General features: G+C 61.7%; 1 long non-coding RNA gene across 3 annotated transcripts; it reads right to left on the reverse strand.

Moving 5' to 3' along the window:
* Positions 1-4,553: 4,553 nt before the first annotated feature.
* Positions 4,554-19,887, reverse strand: LOC141570212 (uncharacterized). Of its 3 annotated transcripts, none has more exons than XR_016020313.1 (3): positions 19,413-19,887; positions 16,762-16,891; positions 4,554-16,365 (listed from the first exon to the last, which is right to left on the reverse strand). It is a non-coding gene; the product is annotated as an uncharacterized LOC141570212 (long non-coding RNA). The 3 variants fall into 3 exon arrangements; XR_016020314.1 differs by having other exon boundaries at positions 4,554-7,037; positions 13,947-16,891; positions 19,413-19,880; XR_012494205.2 differs by having other exon boundaries at positions 4,554-5,772; positions 6,039-16,891; positions 19,413-19,843.
* Between the last annotated feature and the right edge of the window lie 356 nt (positions 19,888-20,243).

A 20,243-nucleotide genomic window follows, 5' to 3' on the forward strand; every position in this document is an offset into this window, starting at 1 on the left:
GAGGGGCGGGGGCATCCCCACAGGCGTTTTTCTTGTCAGGCAGCATCAGGATGGAGGTTGGGGTGTCTTTCATGGGGAGGATTTGGGGTCAAGGGCAGGGGGAGGGAGGCTGGAGTAGAGGCACTGAATAGGCCAGGCCAAGAGTGCCTAGAAGCTGAGTCTCAGAAGAGGTGGGACCTGCTGCGACAGGTGGTGTAGGTGGGAAGGGGCCCACGCTGGGGGCAGGGCTGGGCTGAGCAGCTGTTGGGGGGGGGTGTCTGTCATCCTGTGGTCCCGCCTGCCAAGATCCTGGGGCCCCCAACACAGGTGAGGCAGCTGCCTGTCTGGATGGTGAGCCTTTCAGTGTGGGGTCGCCGTCCCGGCCACTGTGGCCCCGGGGAGCTGAAGCAGGGCCACCCATCAGAGCAGCACCCAAGATAGGCCCAGCCTCGGTGACCTCAGGGGCTAGAGGGCACTGGCCAGGCTGCCCTTGGGACGAGGGTGGGGTGGGTAGGGCAAGAGGCGGGACCACAGAGCTGGGTCTGGGCCCCAGGCAAAATTTGGGCTCCCATGTCCCCAATCTCTGTGTCTGACCTGTGAAGAGGGGCCAGCGGCTCATGTGTCTGCCCAGCCCCCCACCCAGCCACCCGGCCTCCAAGCCTCCCCCACTGGGCCCTGCTCTGCCACCCCCAGCTGGGCAGGTGCCCCAGGGCCCTACCCACTCACAGGCTGTCACCTCTGCTTCACCTGACTCCTGGCAAGGTCCCAGTCCACATGCACATGTGAGCACACGCACATACACGCACACACATGCACACCCACACGCATGTACACATGCACACATGCGCAGACACACATACACCTGCTCAAACCAGTTCTACTTGGTCAGCTCTTGGCCAGTGTAGGGCCACACCCCCAGAGTCCAGCCTCAGTTTCCCCACCTGTGAGCTGCGCAGCACTGCCCACCTGAGGCCCTTGCAAGGGCAGCCACAGAGGAGCCTCACAGCTGGTGGGAGTGAGGAGACCCCCACATGCAGCAGCCACCCCCCTGTCCCCCGTGCGGGGCCTGCTAGCCGGATACAGTGCTCACCCTTGGCCCGCAGCTCCCGGCCATGGCCACGAGCTACTGTAGGCCATTCCTCAGCTACTGAGTGAGCTGGTCAGATGACTTATTCATCAAAAACACAGCCCAGCCCAGCCCCCACGTCCCACCCTGCCCCCTGGGTCCCTTGGCTGATGACACCTGCCCGGCATGTCACTGGAGCCAGTGGCCATCCCAGCCTCCTTTGACCCCTTGCTCCGCCGTTTGGGCGTATCCAAGGAAGGCGAGTGTGAGGTGCCTGAGGGCGCTGCGTGTGGGTGCTGAGTCAGGATCTGGAAGGGCCCGTGTGGACCCGTGTGGAGCCGTGCGCCCTGCCCGGTGGGCCATGTACTGCTTGACCAGCAGGCTTGAGAGTCGGTGTCCCTGGAAGGGACATGCCCTCCCTGACCACAGCCCAGCTCTCCACTGGAAAGCCCAGCAGCCCAGACACAAGCCAGTTACAGCTCTCACAGCCTGTCCTCGGCCTCTCCCACAGGCTTCATCCCCAGGCCATCTCGGCTGGGCCACCACCTCCACTGGGCAGCAGTATGGCCCATGTGGCCCACTGAACAGAGTGCCCCAGCGCTGGGCACAGCCCATGCCTAGGGCCTTCACCTGCCCCCAGGACATTCAGACCCACCCAGATGATTCGGGGCCACTGACCCCCTAGCAGGCCTCCTCCGATGGGACGCCCATCCCCTGCAGAGCAAGGGGCTCTGCTCTCCAGACCTCTCTTGCCCTGCCTGGGGTGCTTGGGGGGGAGGGTCCCAGCCCTAGGGAACCTGGGCTCAGAGCGCAGCGGGGGCACGGGGAATCAGGGGTGCAGGCAGTGGGGGATGTGGGCCGGAGCGTGTGGTGGAGGGGCCATGGGTGGTGCCGGTCGGGGGTGAGGGCAGGAGGCAAGGTGGTTGGAGAGAGCGGGAGGTGGGGTGGGGGTGGGCCTGGGAACAGGGAAACAGGGGTGGGGGGTGTGGAGGTGGGCACTGAGCAGTGGGGATTGTGATGGAGGTGGTATGGCCCGGGGTCAAGGGAAGGGGGCCCCTGGGGACACAGTGAGCTCTTGTCCCGTGGCCAGGCCAGGCGCCATGAGCAAACACACGCCCTGTGCACACCGTGTCCTGGGACGGGCAGGACTTGGCGCTGGGCCAGTAGGGAGGGCGGCCACAGGGCCAGGGCAGAGTGGTCCCTGCCTGTGGCCCGGGGTCCACATCGTTCACCCTGCTGGGCTCCTGCCCCCACTCTGGCCGTTCTACCAGGCCAGGCTTTCCCAAGATCCCTGGTCCTGGCAGGAGCCTCTCTCAGAGGAGGGCCATGGGCTCTGTCACTCAGTGTTCCAGGGCCTGGCCATCCTGGCCCCACATGGCGACTGGACCCAGAGGCCAAAGAACCCAGCCTGAGGCCCAACCTAGGCGGCACTGGCTCTCCTGGATCCTTGGTCTGCACTCTGGATGGGCAGGGGCAGATGGGAAGCAGACACGTCCTGTGGGGAGACAGCCTGGCCAGCTTAGCGCGAGGGCTGGTGGGCTGTGTCCTGCCCTGGTGGGCTGGGCACAGGGCTGAGCACCTTCCCTCTTGGCTCACAACACTGGAGGCAGCTTGGGAAAGAGGCCTGGCCCTCCCTGACCCCACCCAGCAGGGTTCTGGCTATACCGGGGCTTCTGAGGGTGGCACTGGGCATTGAGTCTGCAGCTGGGGTCAAGTCTGAGGCCAGTCTGGGTCTGCAGCTGGGGTCCCTCTGCAGATGGGGGAATCTCTCAGCTGCCCCCCATTGTGGGGAGGGGGCTGCATGACCCAGCAGGGCCCTGCAGGGTACCACCCTTCAGCCCAGGCCTCACCTTGGACAGATGACAGCTCTGGAACCTCCTCTGGATGCTGGCAGAGCCCCCAGGATGGGTCATTTGCATGACCAATGGTTCTCTGGAAGGCTGGTGGTCAGGAAGCCGCCTGTCTGCAAGCTCATGCCTCTCTGTGTGTGTGTGTGTGTGTGTGTGTGTGTGTGTGTGTGTGTGTGTGTGTCCGCCTGCCTGCTGGCATGCAGGCCTGACCACGCTGTGCAGAGACGCCCCATACCCCAACTGCACGAGGCTGGGCAGCCCCCCGAGCTTGGCAGTCTTCGCAAGCATGCCCCTCCCACACCGGTGCCCCTCAGGCCTGTGTCCCCAGCTGTTCATAGGAGAGCCCCCTTGGGGCCACAAAACCAGGGCCTCAGAGCATTTTCTCCTCTGTAACAGGACCTCACCAGGCCCAGACACGTCCCTGCACAGCACCCCCATGTCCCTGTGCCCTAGTGATGGCTCTGCGGGCCGAGGAGACAGGAAGTCTCTTCCTACCTTCTGACTCTCTGTCTGGACCAGGCCTACCCTGTCCTCCTGCCCCATCCTGAGGCCCTGCAGGCTGTGGGGCAGGTGGGGGATTCTGAGAAGACACCTGGAGCCTCCCCCAGATTCTGTTCCCAGCTTCTGGGATGGGCCCAATGTGGCCAGACCTAGCCAGGTTGGGTATGGGAGGGTAGCTGGGGAGAGCATGGGTGTGTGGGGTGGCAGGAGCTGGCGGGGCCAAGGGTGAGGGAACACCTGCCTGATGGGTGGTCTGGTGAGGCAGGAAAAGGTGAGCCTGGATTGGACAGAACCCGGAGGGACTCTGGCTGCTGGGTCATGGTCGGATGGGGCAGGTGGACCCGTGGGGAGGAGGCGGCCTTGCTGTGCTCTGGGAGGGTGTGCTGGACATGAGGGCCCACCTTCCTGCCAGCCCCCTGCTCTCTGGCAGGCACAGGAAAAGATCTGATTGTGATTTGGTATGGTGGTGGTGAGGAGCCCACTAGCTAGAAACAGGTGAAACTAATTTTAATAACTGATCTTGGGCCGGCCCAGTGGCTCAGGTGGTTGGAGCGCCATGCTCCTAATGCCGAGGTCGCTGGTTCGATTCCTACATTGGCCAGTGAGCTGCGCCTTCTATAGCTAAGATTGTGAACAACAGCTCTCCCTGGAGCTGGGCTGCTGTGAGCAGCCAGAGGTTGGCGTGAGCTGCTGTGTGCTACCGTGGGCTGCCAGGAGCGGCCAGTGGCCAGCATGAGTGGCCAGCAGCCAGCGAGAGAGCTGCCGTGAGTTGCTGTGCGTGGTTGTCGGTTGGCCGACCGATTGGCCGACCGACAACTGGTGACCAACTGCTTCAGCCGGGGCGGGGAACGCAAGACTCATAATACCAGAATGGGCCAGGGAGTTGTGTCCTACACAACTAGGCTGAGAAACAATGGCTGGAACTAGAGGAGAGGGGGGAGGTATAAGAAGGGGGGGAAATAAATAAATAAATAAATACATACATGATCTTATTTAATCTGAAATCTCCAAGATATTATTTCAACAGGCAGTCAATATAAACAGGCATTAATAACAGTGCACACCTTTTCTGCTCAGGCCTACGCCCCAGCACCTCCCACGTTTCAGCCAGCTCAATTCACATGTGCCAGGAGGGGCTCATGTGGATGGTGCAGCTCTGGACCTGAGCTGGGGTCCTGGAGACTGTTAGAAATGCAGAATGCCCCTCCCCCCAAGACCCACTGGTCTCCCCCGCCATGGTCCCAGGGCACCTTTGAGTTCCCAAGCCTGGGACTGGGGGCCGCAGAAGGTGGTGGGGACATATGCCCAGGAAATGACTTTTTAAAAAATACACATATTGGGGCCGGCCCGGTGGCTCAGGTGGTTAGAGCTCCATGCTCCTAACTCCGAAGGCTGCAGGTTCGATTCCCACATGGGCCAGTGGGCTCTCAACCACAAGGTTGCCCATTCAATTCCTCGACTCCCGCAAGGAATGGTGGGCAGCGCCCCCTGCAACTAAGATTGAACACGGCACCTTGAGCTGAGCTGCCATTGAGCTCCTGGATGGCTCAGTTGGTTGGAGCACGTCCTCTCAACCACAAGGTTGCCGGTTCGACTCCCACAAGGGATGGTGGGCTGCGCCCCCTGCAACTAGTAACAGCAACTGGACCTGGAGCTGAGCTGCGCCCTCCACAACTAAGACTGAAAGGACAACAACTTGACTTGGAGAAAAGTCCTGGAAGTACACACTGTTCCCCAATAAAGTCCTGTTCCCCTTCCCCAATAAAATCTTTAAAAAAATACACATATTGTAATATTTAAATCATTAAATGCAACGTGCACTCAGCAAAGAACACACAGTGTGCAGTTTCAACAGTAATGACACAAACAGCGTGTGCCTGCCCCAGGCCACCGAGCAGGGCTGGCCAGGCTTCAGCCCTCCAGCCAGCTCCTGCAGGGCAGTTTGGTAGCTGTCACTAACTGTCCCTATATTTACCACCTGTGTGTATGTTGGCCGAGAAGCACGTGTGAGAAGGGGGAGGTCTGCCTGGATCTGCCCACCGGCCACGTGATCAACACAGGGCCCCTTGCTCAACAAGCTGGAAGAAGTGACATTGAAGGAACTAAAGTACAAAATTGTTCCTCTTTCCTGTGGTGCCATTTGTTTCTTTAATGTCGTTCTAAGTAAGGAAACATTAAATTTCAAATCGTTATCACGAATATTGCTGTTTGCCTCCACACTAAGCAAGGCAAGTTTTAAATGCAAACACGAGAGCAGTGAGCTCGTTGTAGGCACTGGAATCGCAGGGGCGTATTTGCAGCTCATCAGGGCACGTGTGTTCTGTTCTTGCCAGAATGGAAACGCTGCTCCAAATGGACTCCGCTGTTTATGTTTCACTGTAGTACAATATACGTAACATAAGATTTGCCATTTTTACAGTTCAGTGGCATTAAGTGCACTCATGTTGTTGCAACCATCACTACCATTATCTCCAGAACTTTCCATCTTCCCAAACTGAAACTGTCCCCCTTAAACGCTGATGCGGCTCCCCCTTCCCCAGCCCCTGGTATCACCGTATACTCTCTGTCTCTGTGACTATGACAACTCCAGGGACCTCACTAAGGGGACTCACCCAATGTTAGTCCTTCTGTGACTGGCTTACCTCACTGGGCATGACGGCCTCCCGGTCCATCCGTGTTGTAACTCCATGAGGGCCTGCCCTGTTGCTGCAGGTCCTTCCCTGCACGCGCTGGCGTCCACCTTGACGCCTTCTCCCAGGCCCCACAGCCCGCTCCACCTTTAACACTGGGCGAGCTCTTGCTGTGTAACAAATTACCCCACATTACCCACTTTAGTGGCTTAAAACAACAGTTTATTATCCCCTGGTGTCAGTGGACCTGTGATCCAGGGGTGGCTGAGCTGCTTCCTCTGCTTCAAGGTGCTGAGTGGGTTCCAGTCTCAGCGGAAGGGTCGACCATGTCAGGCTCACTTCTGCATTCCCTCCGGGGGGTGTGGTGGCTTCCAGTCCCCACTGGCGGGGACCTCCATCAGCTCCACACCTCGTGGACCTCTCCATGAGGCCGCTTCTGTCAGAACCTTACAAAGTCACCCTGCAGGTCTGTGCTGCTGGGGAGGGGGTAGCACAGGGCATGAAACCAGGAGGTGGGGATCCAGAGCCCACCCTGCTCCTTGTCACTGTCCTGTCTCACCTCGGTGACCCCAATGTCCCTTCTTACTGCCCTCTCCTCTTCCACCCATGGCAGGGCAGCCAGAGGCCTGGGATGACCTCAGGCCTGTCCTGCCACAGCTCTGCACCCAGCCCTCCCAGGGGCCTCCAGCTGAGGCCCCTGGCAGCTCTCCGCCTGGTCCACCAACCGAAGAGGCGGCCAGTGGGGTGGGAGGACGGCACAGCCGCACGTCCTTCCACACTTGAAGACTTCTGCAGGGCTCATGCCCTCACTCCAGCACTGCTCCCTGGGGAGAGGACCAGGGTCTATGTTGGCACCAGCACCTGGAAACCTGAAGCAGCATCATAACCCCATTGCGCTGGGGCACGTGGGGTCAGGCAATAAGGGGGTCCTGGTTAAGGCTTTCGGTCCACGGACCACAGTGGTCGTCACCCCAGCTCCTGAATGTATAATCAGGTTGATGGATTCTCAGCCTAGGAGGAAAGAGCTACCATGGTGGGAACAGCAGTGGAAACCCGGAACTTCCCCCCGCCCCAGCCAAGACAGTAAACAGAGTGCCACAGCCTGGGTGCTGATGTGGCAGAGATGAATGCCACCCTTACTGCTCTCCCGGATGCCGGTCCCTGTCTGAGCCCCATTTGATTCACCCTGCAGAGCCAGGAGGTCCTGACAGTGCGTGAACGGCCACAGACTCAGAGAAGGAGCCACCAAGCCGTGTGGCTAGAGCAGCTCAACAGGAGTCATGGCAGGAAGGTCACAGTGTGGCCCTTGCTTCTGGGGACAGCCCTGCCACCCACAGCGGGACCTGGGTGGGAGTGCTCCTGGCCCCACAGCTCTGGGCTCTGCAGGTCGGAGGTCCTGGGGCCCAGGGAGGCCAGTCTGCCCCAAGGACACAGCAAGGAACACAAGCCAAGCTGGCCAGGAGCAGCAGGACAGCCAAGTGGCCATCTTGTGAGGCGTGGGCAGCCCTGACTGGCAGGAGGTAGGGCTGCTTTCACACACCCCAACGTGGCCGTGATGGGATGTGACCACCTAGGCCATGCACTCAGGGCTTGGGCCAGGGAGGAGTCACCGGCCGGGGCACCCCAAGGGCAGGGACCCTCATTAATGGAGCAAACCCTCCCTTTTTGACATGCCTATGGTTCCTTCCCCAAGACCTGGCCGCGGGCCCGAGGGTGGCAGGCAGGGAGGTCCTGGAGAGTCAGGTGACCGAGGACCATGTGCCCCTCCAGCCACAAGTCCCCCAACCACTTGCCAGCCCCCATGGTGGTTGTTGCTTCAGCTTTGTTCCGGGTGTGGGGTCTCGTGTGGGGACTCAGGCGCAAGTAGCTAAGGGTGATTTTCTTTTTCAGTTTTTTTTTTTTTTTTTGGGGGGGGGATATTGGAGAACAGTGTGTTTCTCCAGGGCCCACCAGCTCCAAGTCGTTGTCCTTCAGTCTAGTTGTGAAGGGTGCAGCTCAGCTCCAAGTCCAGTCGCTGTTTTCAATCTTTAGTTGCAGGGGGCGCAGCTCACCCTCCCATGGATGGAACCGGCAACCTTGTTGAGAGCCCACGCTCTAACCGACTGAGCCATCCAGCTGCCCCTCCGGAAGCTCAGCTGCAGCTTGTTGTCTTTAATCTAGTTTTGGAGGGCGCAGCTCACTGGCCCATGTGGGACTCTAACCAGCAACCCTGTTGTTCAGAGCTTGCGCTCTAACCAACTAAGCCATCCGGCCACCCCCCAAAGGTGATTTTTAGGGAAAGCAATTTTCAGGCAAAGTGTTCAAAGCCCCTGAGGCTATTCGAAGGCCCTCCCCAACCTGTGCCCCTCCAGGCATGAGTCTCCCTGAGCCTCCCTTGGCTTGCACCTGGGTGGGCAGCAGAAGCCTGGCCCCTATGCAGGGGCTGCCCCCTCCTGCCTCTCCTCCCACTGCAACAGCCAGCCCAGACGTGGGGGAGGGTCTGAGGCTCTGGTGGGTGACCACGGGCCCACACACTGCCCACCCCATGGTACAGGGCAGAGAAGTCCCCAGGGGGCTGTCCTGGACCCCTTGGAGCCCGGCCTGGCCCAGCAGTCCTGGGCAGGACTGGAGTAAGATGGCTGCCAGCATGGGCCACCGGTGGGAACAGCTGCAGCTTTGTGTCCTCAGCAAGCAGGAGGCAGGCGTCCTCACCACCCAGACTCCCTGCGCTGCCTATGGCTTCGAGAAGTTCTATGCACAGCACTTGGGGCCATGTCTCTTTTCCCACAGGCAGGTTTGCTGGGGCAGGAATGTCCAGGTCAGCAGTGAGCAGACACGGGCCTGGGCAGCCAACTCACTGCTTGTTCACTCATTCGTTCATTCACTCACTCATTCTTTCACACATTCATTCTCTTGCTATGCAGCAGAGAGATCGCCTTAGCCTCCATCAGATCACGGCCCCTCTGCGCAGGGCCAGCAGACTCCCACCCACTGGGCCAGAGCCACACCCTAAGGACTGGCCCCCATTTACTTTCCAACGTCTCCTCTCACAAGCTCTGTTCCTGACATCCGGCCTCCAACACGGCAGGCCAGTGCCACTGGGGGGCCTGCCATCCCTTGCCCCCACCCAGTGTCCCATATCCATGTGGCCCCTCCCTCCCCTCTGCCCGGCCTCCCAGGGACCAAGATGGGCAGCAGAGGGAGGTCAGGTGAGGGCACCTGTCTTCTGTATCCCAGGGCCATTCATGATGGTACAGACTCGGGTGTCGGGCCGTGGAAGTTACTGGTGTCCAGCTGCCCGTGAACTTGGGAGGGTCACTCTCAGGCCTCAGTCCCCCTATGCCCTGGCATGAGCCAGCTCAGTGCTCGTCTCCTTTCCTTGGTTGAATTAAAGAAAGAACAATATAAAAGCCCAGCACAGCTTGGATGGGAGTCCAAACACTGGCCCACAACCAGCGTGGGGAAGCTGAGGACGTGGCAGGGGCGGGGGCAGCCGTCTGGGCCTGGACAGAGCCCAGCTGGTGGAGGCCCTGGCCCAACCCCTGCCCCAGACAGAATCAAATTTCGCCCAGCCCCAGTGACCCAGCCGGGCATTCGGGGAGGGAGGACAGGTGAGCAGAGGGGTGGTGGCCGGATTCCACAGAGGCGAAAGGCACCTGCCAGGACCCGGGATCCCAGGGCCAGCAGCCTCCTGCGTACCTGACTTGCTTTCTCCCTCACTGCCCCTGGACACCCTTCCTAAGTCATCCTGTGCCCACCCCACACCCACCCCAAAGGACAGAGGTCACAGGGGAACCGATTCTGACCCATGGGAGCCCAACAGGGTACCAGCAGGTGGAGGACACTCAGAGTTAGGGAGGTCCTGGGCAGGGGGCAGGGAATGTCACCGACACAGTGCTGACCCAGCTCCGTCCGCCCAGCGCCAGGCACCCTGTGGCATTTCCCAGCTGCACGAGGCAGGGTGACCCAAGCAGGCCAGCTCTGGCCAGTGCCCGAAGCAGGGGTGGGGGGTGAGCCAAAGGGGCCCCCTCCACAACCCCCAGATGTGGATTGGGAGTGAGGGGAGGGGTGGGGACACAGCTGCTGTGTCCTGCACATGGGGACAGACAGAGTGACTGTGCTGATGACCAATGCTGGGTCCGTGTTTGCGCTACGCGTGTGTGGCTGCACACGTGTGTGCACGTGAGCACACACACGTGCATGTTTGCCCACGCTGCAGCAGGTCAGTCAGTGAGCAGCGTGTGAGGCAGGGGCTGGATGTTGGTCTGGCCTGCAGTGCCATGGTGACCCCTGACCCTAAGACCCTACTGTTCCTCAGGCAGGGCGGGGAGGAGGAGGAGAGCTTAGACCCTCTGGGCCTCCCTGCTGAGCCCAGCGCCTCCCATGCCCCTTTCCTCACACCTGCCTGGCACTGCCCTTCTCTGTGCTCCTTGGGTCTTGGTCCGAGGCCGCCATCAGGGGTACCCTGGTTGTTGTGACCTACCAGAGCCCCCACCTACCCGCATGTTTCTGGGCTGTTAGGCCGCAGCATGGGGCTGGTCTTTCCATGGGTTTCTGAGTGGGATTGTGGCCCCAGGGTGGCAAAGCTCAGAGGGCCTGCCGTGCTCCCATTTCTACCTGAAGCTGAGCACCCAGCAGGTGCTTCTCGGGTATTTGTCTCTATGTGACCAGGGGGCTCCACGAGGAGAGAGCAGCCTCCAGTTGACACCCCTCCCCCCACCGCGGGGTTCAGCATTGACAGCAGCTTTGCCCCAAAGCCGGAAACCTGGGCCTCATGGTCAGAGGGACATATGACAAGTGGATGGACAGACAGGCAGCTGGTGGCCGGCAGAAGCTTCTGAGAATTGGCGGAAGCTGGGGCGAGCGGCCGGCGGGTGGCCCGCTGGGTCCTGGAAATCCTCGCTTCCTGTTTTCCCAACAAAGGGCCTCTGTCCCCCCCAGGACGGCTGCTGGCCAGCAGCAGCGGACGCGCCTTTTCCGTAAACAGGGTTGTTTTCCTTTCTCCTCTTGGCACAATAACAGCTGTCCCCAAGCCCCCATCCTGGCCCTGGGCACCACCAGCCACGGGGTCCTACAGGGGAGGCTCTCCTGGGAATGGGGGTCACAGCTTGGCCACCTGGGATAAGGCCCCCAGGGCAAGCAGCAGGGGACAGAAATTCAATGGTGCCTGCCCCATGGGACAGGTGGGAGGCCAGACCAAGCTTGGGGTCCACTGGAGCCAGAGTCAGGGTGGGTGCGGCTGTGCTGAGCATGTGTCCCCTGGGGCTTGGCAGAGCCCTGTGACCCTCAGCACCAGGAGCCTAGAGCCAGGGCTAAGTCCACACAGACGCTGGGTGTCCTGGGATGGGGCGTCAGGGGCCAGGGCTTCCCTCCAGGTGGACCTCCCTCCACACCGGTTGGAGGAACTGCCCCTGGGTGCTCAGCCATATAGACATTGTGATGCCTGCTGCACGATGAGAACCTCTAGGGTCAGAGAGGGCCTCTCATGTGCCAAAGGCCCAAGGTTGCAGACCAAGTGTGCCTTCATCCCCAGGAGGCCGGGCAAGACCCAGCACAGGAAGGGCCAGAATGCTGCTCCAGGCCCCTTGCCACGTGGCCTTAAGGAGGATGGAAACAGCACCCACCCTGCCAGCCTCAGTTCTGGGAGGAACTGTGAGGGATGCAGGGACAGCCTCAGCAGAGGGTGACTGGGGCGGTGTGTGCAGCCCTCCATGCCTGGCCGTGGAGAGGAGTGGGCTGGGTGCCCGGGCGTGCACAGCTGAGTGGACCAGTGAGCGTGTACGGCTGAGTGGGCCAGTGTACGGGTGTGTGTGGGTGATTGTGTGTGCCCAGGCAGCAGGCGCCTGCACCGTCTGTGTGAGGGGCTGTGGGGCTATTTATAGTAGCTCTGCTGACGACTAGAGCTATTAATAGTGAGGATGGAGGGTGAATGGACAAAATGCCTGTGGGTGCCGGCGGGTGCCATCCTCTGCCTGAGACACCCGGGGCTGGTACCCCAGCCCCCACCCAGGCAGCCAGACAAAAGCCACTATTCTGCGGTCAGCAGCTGAGGCAATCTCTGTGGTTCACCTAGGGCAGCAGGCCAGGGGTCCCAGGCTGGTGCCCCCCACCCCGCTTTCCCAGGCACTGTTCCCCCTAAGGAGGGATGTGCTGATAGTGGGCAAGAGATGGGAGGGGCAAGGCTAGTAAGTGGAACCAGGATGGAGGAGGGGTGCTGAGGTCAGCCCCCATACACCTGGTTCTTAGATGGTAGCCCAGGAAGACGAGGGATGAAAAAAGGATTGTGGGGTCATGAGGGACCTTGAGCCTTCACCCCCAACCCATATGCTTTTTGGGGAGCACCCCATTTCTAGCCTGGGACCAGAAATAGACCTGACATCTTGCAGCCAGCCAGGAAAACCGGGTGTCCCAGCAGTAACCGGTGGTCAGTTAGGCTTTTGGGCCACACCAAGGGATGGGTGTGGAGGGGGTAGGCTCGCTCGCCTCCCCACATCCAGGCTGGTGGGTCACCCCTGCTCTGGCTGACTGACATACAATCTCTGGCTGCTTTTTGAAACTACAAAGGCTACCCAGCTGGTGGGAAAAGGATCAGATGGGGCCTCACTGGGGTGAGGGTGCAGCGTGGCTGGTGAAGTGGGGGAAACACCCTAGGCCTTCGTTTTGGTTTTGCTCCCCAGCTCCACCAGGAGCAGGGTGCTCCCCTCCATCCCCAGTCACTGGTCCCACCAGCCTCCTTCAGGAAGGTGGGCTGTGTCCCGGGACCCAGCCAGCAGGGCCGCCTCTTTGGGGAGGGGAGAGAGCTGTGGGGGCTCATGCCCTGCTGAGACCAGACCTGACTTGCTCCCCGCCCCATTACCGAGCCCCCCAACCCCCTAGAGGCAGGGCCTGAGGTCCTGGGGGCGGGGAGGAAAGGGCGCCTCGACAGGCGCTGCCCAGCTCCGACTTGCAGGGGCGCACTCCTATCCTGGGAGAGAGACACTGGGGCACTTTCACCCGAAAGCTAGCGTATCAGGCTGGAGTCCTGGGGCCCCACAGCCTTCTCGGTGGAGGCAGGCCTTTCCAGGACTCTGCCCCATAGCCTCGCAGAGCCAGGGCAGCCAGCCAGCAGGGAAGGAGCCCCTACAGCCAGACCCCAGGCTGAGACACGGGCGCCACTCCCACCCCCACGCGGAGGGGATCTGGGGGCGACCTACACTGCTCCCCACCTTTGAATTTACATCATCTTGTTCACCGCCTCCTTACGCCGTCCTTGTTTCCTGCGGGACCCCCACCACCACCCGCGCAATGATGTCACGAGGGGCGCGAGCACCCCGCCCGCGACCACCTGTCGCCAAACGCTTTCCAAGAAGGTCGTGGCCGAGCGCGCACGCGCCACGCCTACGTCGGAAACCTCGGGTTTTACCATCAGCGTCATCATCCCCACGTTACTATTGCTCCGGGAATGGGGGCGTCCCAGTGCCCGGACGCGCAGGACGCGGGGGTGGGGACGCGGGCGGGGCGGGGCACGGGCGGCCCCCGGGCCCCTCCAACTCGGACGAGACCCTGAGACAACCCATCCCGCCCCCTTCCGCAGCCCCTCCCTCCCGCGGCCCCTCCCGCGGCCCCTCCCGCAGGGAAAGTCGGGCCGTTGCTTCCGGTGCCGCCCCCTTCCCGGCAAGACCGCGCCCCGCTTCCCGCCTGTGGACTTAGCCCCCTCCCCGCCCCGGCGCCAAAATCTGCTCAGCAAGGGCGGAAGAGGGGGGGGCGGCGCCAACCCCCTCCCTCGGCTACGGGGGGCGCGGGCGGGGGATAGGAGGAGGGGAGGGGGGCCCATGGAGGCAGAAGACCCTGGCCGCTCGAGGGCGGAGACTGAGAGGAGGGGGCTCAGGGTGGGGAGTGTGAGGGCGGCAGGGGAGGAGCGGGCGGGAAGTGGGGACCCGGGAAGGGGCTCCCCGTTCGCACCTGCCGCGCTGCGGGGTTCCCCGAGGGGCTGAGCTGCCGGGAGAGGACCCCACGCCGGGCACGGTCTCTCAGGTGCCCGCTCCCCACCCCAGTCGGCGAGGGTGACGGGCCACGCACCTAGGTTTGGGCACCGAGGCCGGCGGGCGACGCCTCTGCGGGGCGGGGCGGAGGCCGCAGTCCGCTCTGTGGCCTGCAGGCCTTGGAGGGCGCTGCCCAGGCTCCATGAGAGGCCCCTGGGCCTTCAGGGCTGAGTGAGGAACGTGGTCAGATACCCTTTCCCGCCCTAGTCCATTCGGCCTCCCCGCAGGTGGGTGGGCGCAGAAAGACCCTACCCTGGGTGCCGTTTAGTGGCTGAGGGGCAGAGAGTGGCCAAGCAGGACAGAGGGCAGCCAGGGCTAGTTCCCCAGGCCCAGTTTGGTGATGCCCCCCAGAAACTTCAGAAGGAGCCCACTGGAATTGAGAGGAGGGGGTCTCTGAAAAGGTGGGTGCCCCTCCCTCCATGCAGCCCCACCAGGAGACGCTGGGCCTTTGCCCCTCACTGGTGTGGAGCCAGCCAGCCTGGCGTCTGGGATGAGCCCAGTCACAATGAGGGCTTTGAGGGGCCCCTGGAGTGGGAGGGGGCAGATGGCCTGAATGGCAGCCTGTCCCTGAAAAGGCCTAAAGCTGGTCCCACCCAACCACAGTGTGGAGCCTTCTGCCAGGTGGCTGCCCACAGGATCCAGGCCTTCTGTGCCCCCTCACCCTCCCACCCAGGCTCCAGTACCCCCTGCCCATGGTCCCTGACATGCCCCCACCCCAAGGCCCATTAGGCTAGCTGTGGAATAACAGCAAGAATGTCAGGGCTGCCAGGTCCTGACCCCCCCATCACCTTTCTTATGACCATCTTGTCCAAAGTGGTGAGCTGGAGCCCCTACCCAGAGGCCTGCCTGTCTGTATGGCGCTGGTATCCCCAGGCTGGGGGTCAGCGATTAGCACCCAGAGCAGAGGCTGTGGGGGGTGGGGCAGAAGGGCCGGAGGGGCCAGAATGCTGATGGGTGGGAGTCCTGGAAGGCTGGTGGGGTAAGCCTGTGAGAACTGAGTGCATGGCTGAGGGGGGGTCCCCAGGACCAACTTTCAGGGTCCGGGCAGGTGGGGAGTGAAGAACCAGAGAGATGGTGGCCCACAGAGGGGGGCCCTGGGTCAAAGGACCTGGGGAGCCAGTGGCGTGGGGGAAGGGCAGGCTTTGGTTGAATGCTGCTGGGGTGCAGTCCCACACTCCCCCAGGAGCCCTCTGGGAGATGCTGGCAGGTGGGAGTTGGGTGATGAGCAAGCACTGAACTGTGGCCAGGCCTGGGTGGGCGTGGCTCTGGGCTGGGGGTGGGAGAGGTGCTGGCAGTGCAGGATGGCAGGTGGGGAGGGGAGTGGACTGGACATGGGGTGTGAAAAGAGGAGCAAGATTTGGTGCCTGGTGCTGGGGGGGATGGGAAGGGACTGTCCTCAGCTGCTGGGACTTCACCTTCAGCCTCTGCAGGGATGGCCTCGGTTAAAAGCTGCCTTGCCAGACTGTGCCCCTTCCCAGTAAATAGTCTACTAGGGGTCAAAGGTCTGGCCCTCATCACAACCTGGGATTCTCTGAAGGGTTATCTCCTTCATGCTCCCAGGGGGTCAGCTGAGGACCCACTGCGCCTCTGGGAATCAATCAGACAGGCTGAGCCAGGGCAGCCTGAACGGTGAAAGAGGACAGAAGGGCCCGCCACTCTGCGAACGCAGTCCAGTCGTCCCAGCTGTCCCTGTGGGGAGTCGGGAGGGGGGCCGCACTAGCTGAGCAGTCTGGCTGTCGCGAAAAAGGATGATGATGTTGTGGGGGGCTGCTTTTGTCCCCTGTTGCTCTGGGAAAGGATAACAGTTTGGGGGAGAGACCGGGATGACTTCATGATCAGAGGAGCCAGATCCCAAGAGGGTGAACCCCCAGCCTGGTGACTGCTGTGTCCCAGCCAGACACTGGCTCGGGGGAATGGACAGGCAGGGAATGACAGCTAACCCCACGTCCTCGGGCCCACACCCCCCCTTGAAGACAACAGTGCCTTACCCCTCAGGACCTGCCCACCTCCTTCCTGGATTAAGTGGAGACATGTCCTGGGGGGACATGCTGGCCCAGGACTGGACAGAAGGGACTGCGCCGCCAAAGGGGCCTCAGGGCCCAGCAGCATGTCGGGGCAGGTAGAGGGAGCCGGTGGATAGCCGAGCCTTTGAAGTCTCAGCGCTGGGAGGCCCGTAGAAGCATGGATGCTGGTGAAGACGGCAGACCCTCGGAACAGCCACGTCTGATGTGGAGGAGGGTCTAGTGACCCTGAGGACGCCCTGCGGCCAATCCCTCAGGAACATGCTGGGAGAGACACCAGCATCATCGGGAAAGTTGGTGGAGGCTCCGCAGGCCCTGCTGATAGTGGGAGAGGCCATTGCAGAAATGACAGTGACAGGGGTGATGGCACCTGGTCGTCAGGCCAGGTAGACACAGCTCTCAAAAGCAGCAGAACTGGAGCTGGGCCAACGGCCTGAGGTGCCAGGGTTGTGGTTAACAGAACATGGTGTTCCCGGCACTGGACAGGAGCCAAGGAGAAGCAATCAAGGATGCGTGACCAGGAGGTCCAAATAAAAGGTGGTGACCTTTTACCCAGCTTCCAGGCCTCAGGCAGGTTTCAGACCCAGAGCCCACTGACTCGCTGGGGGCTGGGTCTGCACCGCCAGACAGGTCTGCATCACCAGACAAGTCTCACCATGACCTCGTAGCTGAACATGGAGGGGACTGCTGGACATGGGTGTTACCTAGAGTTACCTGGAGGCATCATCGTGGCTCCCCTGTTAGAGTGGGGGGCTCCCAGGAGCCAGGGAACAAATGGAATTCTGGCCAGGTCTGACCCCTGACCTTGAGTCTGCACATCTCCCCAGTGGTCATTTCTTCAGGCCTGGAACAGACAAGTGGAGCAGACACACTTGGTGGACGTCACGTTGTTGGCCACCATCATGGACAAGTCCAGTGGAAGTCTCTGTAACTACCCCCCACCAAGATAGGAAGTCAAAAGCAATGTGACATCCCGGGGTGGTTAGTGACACAGTGAAAGACCTAACGATACGAGGTGGTGGTCCTGTCACATCCATTTTCTCCCCCAGTCTGACCACTACAAAAGGCAGGTGATGGGTGCAGGACGCAAAAGCCCCCCAGGTCGCAGCCAGACATGGCGTCTCTGCTAGAGTAGGGTCAGCTCTAGGCCCCAGATATGTGGAGTGGACACGGGGTGGCTCCTCCTCCAGCCCCATCGGGAAGAAGACCAGGAAGCGTGGACGACACCGTTCAGTGTCCCCAGGCCCATGGTCTCCACTGTGGTTGACAAGGGGCCGGGTCCTTCTGGGAGGGGGTGTCCTGGGCATTGGAGGGTGTTGAGCAGTGTCACTGGTCTTTACCCAGTTGAGCTAGTAGCACCCCCTCACCTAGTCGTGACAAATGTCCCTAGACATTGGCAAGTGTCTCCTGGGCCGCCGGTTAAGAACGACCAGCTTACAAAATGTTTGATTCTGTGATACAGGATTCTGTGTAAAGACACATCAGACCATGGCCCACTTTACAGCAAAGCTGGGCTGGGCAGTGAGCACGTGCACTCACACACTTCTAGAAGCTTCTACACTGACCAGGTATGCAACAGCCTTCGGAAATCCAGGTAGAAGGCACCCAAAGACCTGCCTGTGGTGCAGCATTCCCAAAGCACCACTCCTGGGTTCAGGGACTATGGGGAGGTGGCAGCAGCCCTGGGGGCCTGACCTCCTGGCTCTACAGAGCCAGGGTCCTGGCTCCCCCAAGGGACATGGCAAAGAGCCCCCAGCTGGGCCCCAGGCCCTTTGTGACGGCCCAGCTGGTGAGCAGTGGTCCTTGACCCTGACCCCAGCCCGCAGAAGGGTCGGGCTGCTGACTAGAACAGGGAGGACGGTGTCTGCATTCAAGACCCTGAGGAGCTATGTAAAGGGGCTGAGTGGTGACGGGTGGGCCACAGTGGGCGCTCTGCTTCAGTGCTCTATGGCCCCCTCCTTGGTGCCTCAGAGGTGGGGTGAGGGAGAAGACACAGCCGCTGGGTTACCCCAGGTCGTTAGGTCCATGGTCCCCTGCCTGCCTATCTTATCTGCGGTTGTGATTCCGGGAGCAGGACATTCCTGTAAACACTGGGGCTGGGGCCAGCCTCAGGATACCCTCCCTGGGGACCTGGGCCCGGCCCGACCCAGGGAATCACCCCGCAGCATCCTCCTTCCCACTGCACCCCAGGGGGGCCAGGGCGCAGGCTCTCAGTCCTGGAAGTGGGGCTGACTGGGTGGTCCCACAGCGCCACCTGCTGGCCACGCCCGACCCGACCGAGGACGAGCAGTGGCTGAACCGAGATCCCGATAGTGTGGTCCCCACTGTCAGTCTACACTGCCCACTTGGGGCTGGAGGGGAGGCTGCAGGGCTAGCAGGGGTTGCTGCCAGAGGTGGGTATTCCCCCGCATCACTCCCCGTGGGAGGGCTAGAGCTCCTGCAGAGGCACTAACATTCAAGGCCCCAGAACCCACATCCCTGTACCCTGGCCCTTGGACCCCCAGCCACCGTGGTCCCAGGGGCCCTGTCTGCACCCCTCGCCCCTTGCCTGGCCTGGCGAGGTCCTGCTGGGGTCAAGTCCACCCTTCCTGCCCGATCCTCACCCCTGTCCAAACCCCTTGTCCCCCACCTTGGGCCTGGTGGTGGGCCCTCCCTCAGATGGGAACACTCTCCCATATACAGATGAGAAAACTGAGGCTAGGGTGTCTCCACCATTGACTCCAGACCTCAGCCTGAGAGAGAGGAGCCGGCACCCCTGCTAAGTGCATAGATATGTCTCTGGGGATGGGTGGGGGCTCCCAAAGGGGAGCGACTTGGGCAAGGGGATAGAGCAGATTTATGAAGGGGGACAGCTGAGCAGGGGCCCCAGTGGAGGGGGGAGGGAGCAAGAGATGCCAGACCTGGGGTTGTTCCCTGGGGAAGGGTTCTGAGGTGGGACCATGCTTGGCACACCAGGAACCAGCTCAGCCTGACTTACGCTGCTTTGGTGGGGGGAGGGGCAGTGAAGGGGCCGGGAGAACCTGAGTGGGGGTCCCACAGCAGAGTGAGGTGAGGGCCAATGGCACTCTGGCCTGTGGCCTCAGCTGCTGTCAGCACGGAGATGCCCACCCTGGCTGTGGCCCGCCCCAGGCCCTACAGTGACCGTGGAGGTTGTCTAGGGTGGGCTGTGGCACAGCAGGTGGGCAAAGTAGGTGCCCATAGAGGACCCCCCCCCAGACCCCAGCAGGCCAGTGGGGCCGAAGGGAGCCAGCTGCTGGGCTCAGGCTAGAGGTCCTGCTTCCTGGTGTCCAAAACAGCCTGCCCTCTCTCCACTGCCAGGTGACTGCTCAGCCCGTCAGGACACGCACCAATGCCCCTGCGCTCACCGAGCCTGGGTAGGGATGGGGTGGGGCAGCTGCCCAGGTGACCCTGCCATGCTCAGGGAGACAGCACCAATCCTGGGGCCCTCTCCTTGAGGACCTGAGACTCTCTGGGTTCCAGCTGGAAAATGGGCATTAGTTCCACGCTCAGGCCACGAGACTGCCCTGGAGACGGCTTTGGCACCCCAGGCCCTGGCCCAAGTGCTAGATTGGAGCCTGTCAGCGGCTGACCCCTTGGACTGAACCTCCACTGGAAGCCCGCCTGGTGCCGCCCCTCCCACCTGTCATGGATCTGGAGTCACCAGTACCACTCCTCCCCGCCCAGGCACTCCTGGCCAGGGCCTCCCTTCTGTGCCTCACTCCCCTTACGTGCCCACCTGTTAGCACCTCCACCACCACCAGGCTGTGTCACACTCATCTGACACCATCCTGCCAGCCCCTAGCTCTCACACTGCTCTCCCTCCTCCGACCCCGACCCCCAGCCCCAAGGTTTCCTGGAAGACCCCAGGCTCAGAAGGGACCCACAGCCCTGACCCCCCCCCCCTCACTTCCCTTCTCACCCACAACCATCACTCCTCTGGTGGTGACCTCTCTCACTACCGCATTCTGTCCCCGTGGCAGCCCACTGTCCCCCCGCCTGCACCCTTGTGCCGTCTCCAGCTGGATGACTGTCACTGTCCCCCAGCGTGGACTCCCCAGTAGGTCTGGATGGGACAAGAGCTGCCCTGCCTGTCCTGCAGTTTCCTTGCTGAGCCAACGACTCCATGTTCCCTCTAGGAATTCAGGAACACCTGGCCTGGGACTGGAAGCTCCACCAGAGATGGATACACAGGAGGC

The sequence above is a fragment of the Rhinolophus sinicus genome, chromosome 1 (assembly GCF_057876585.1).
Source record: "Rhinolophus sinicus isolate RSI-liver-muscle chromosome 1, RSI-T2T, whole genome shotgun sequence".
Taxonomy (NCBI): domain Eukaryota; kingdom Metazoa; phylum Chordata; class Mammalia; order Chiroptera; family Rhinolophidae; genus Rhinolophus; species Rhinolophus sinicus.